This window comes from Penaeus japonicus, unplaced genomic scaffold, assembly GCF_977035675.1.
Source record: "Penaeus japonicus unplaced genomic scaffold, GWHDUDI00000001_assembly GWHDUDI00000037, whole genome shotgun sequence".
NCBI classification, from domain to species: Eukaryota; Metazoa; Arthropoda; class Malacostraca; order Decapoda; family Penaeidae; genus Penaeus; species Penaeus japonicus.
The window spans coordinates 5031309-5033490 of NW_028234439.1; positions in this window are offsets into that span (position 1 = coordinate 5031309).

Below are 2182 nucleotides of genomic sequence, written 5' to 3' on the forward strand. Positions count from 1 at the left end.
GGTAGAGGTAGGGTAGGGGTAGAGGTAGGGTGGAGGTAGGGGGTAGGGAGTACGGGGTACGGGGTAGGGAGTACAAGATAAGTGGTAGGGGGTAGGGGAGGAGGTAGGCTAGAAGAGGTAAGGGAGATGGTAGGGGAGCCAGGAGGATAGGGATAGGAAGCCAGGGGAGGGGGAAAAAGGATGAGGGGGGTGAGGGGGAGGCAGGGGGAAAGGGAAAAAGAGGTATTACACACGTGGGAAATACAGGTAGATGGCCCTGGTCTCCCATTCCCCTGCGTAGGCCGTGTGTCACTGGCTGGCGGGCGGGCGAGTAGGCCTATGTGGCAGCGGCGGCGCCTCCACGGTGACAAATAACATGGGAGGGCGTTATGCAGATGTTCGAACAAATGTATCGAGTTTCGGACACGGGGAAGCAATTTCGGTGAGCGATGGAAGGAAAAAGGATTTGAGAAAAGGGAAAATGAACATGAAAAATACAATGAAAAATAGAAAAACAGATAAAAGAAAAAGGAAAGGAATAACATTTATTTAAAAAAACGATAATACACAGAACAGTTTTGTAAAACAAGGGAGCACGGGATCGAAATTACATGGATCGCAGAGACGGGCAGGCAGGCAGGCAGGCAGGCAGGCAGGCAGGCAGGCAGGCAGGCAGGCAGGCAGGCAGGCAGGCAGGCAGGCAGGCAGGCAGGCAGGCAGGCAGGCAGGCATTCAGGCAGGCAGACAGACAGACAGACAGACAGACAGACAGACAGACAGACAGACAGACAAACAAACTGAGACAAATAAACAGAAGTAGCAACCGAGACAAAAAAAAAAAAAAATGGAAAGAAGCAAACAAGCACTCCACGAAAAAGCGAGAGAAGTCACCAAGACCTCCCCCCTCCCCCTCCCCCACCCCTAAAGGCGGTGTCTGAGGCCGGCCCCGCCACCGCGCCGCTGGGCCGGACGACGATAAAAGCCATATTGAAATGAGTCTGCACAGAGGCGGGAGGCAGGAGGAGGCGGCAGCGGCGGCGGCGGCGGCGGCGGTGGCGGCGGCAGTGAGCGGGCGCGGGGAGTGAATACAGATTATGGGCGTGAGCGAGCGGGGGCGGTATGTCGGGCGGGCGCGCGAGGGGACTACGTCGAGAGGGAGAGAGGGGAGAGGGTAAATGGGGTATAGGGAAGGGGATTTGGGTGAAGGGTAAGGGTGTTGGGATAGGTGAAGGTGAAGGGGATAGGGGGGAGGGATACGAAGGGGGAAGGGAAGACGGAAAATGGGGGAGGAAGGAAGTCTAAATGGCGGTTTTACTGTGCGATTGTTTTGTTTTGGCATTCGTGGAACATCCCTTCAACTTTTGATTTCACAGCTATTTTTCTTCCGCGTATGAGTGCGTGCGCGGCCCTGTGGAATTATCATTTGATTATCAAGCAGAATTCGCTTTAACTGTAAAGCTGTTATTTCCTCTTCCTCCCTCCCCCTCCCTCCTCCCCCTACATCCTCTTCCTCTTCCTCATCCCTTTTTCCTTTTCATCCTCTATATCACTCTCCTTCCTCGTCACCATCATCGCCATGCATCCATTCATTCATTCTCTATATTTTCCTGATGTCCGTTTCAATTTCCCCAATTCCCCCTCGCCCCCCATGCGTCTCCCCACGATCGTATCACAAGCAGGAAAAGGTGGGGAGGGGGGAGCCGGGCGATGACGGAGAAGGACGATAAGGGGGATGGAGGGAGGGGCGGCAACGGGGTCATGAAGTCTAAGGTACGGCGTTGCCAGATTTCACTTACGGTGTGACGATCTTATGCCTTGAAAATGTAAAGTGATATTACGTTATGGTCATATACCAAATGGAGCGATGCCTGCCCACGCTCGTGCAGTTAGCTAGGGTGGTAAACAAAGGACTAAACTAAACTAAAATGAAGAGTATGAAGCGAGGGAACAGAGAGAGAGAGAAAGAAAGAAAAGAGAGAGAGAGAAGAAAGAAGAGAGAAAAGAGAAGAGAGGAGAGAGAAAAAGAGAGAGAGAGAGAGAGGGGCGTGTGGGGGGGAGGATTCGGAAGAGGTGGCACGTGGGGTTGGGAGGGATTTGACAGGGGGGAGGGTTGGGGGACAAACGTCTCCTCCCGAAGGTTCTGGAAGCTGTTGGCAGGAAGTATCCCAATGGTCGGGTACATGAATTGCCTGATGAAAGCCTT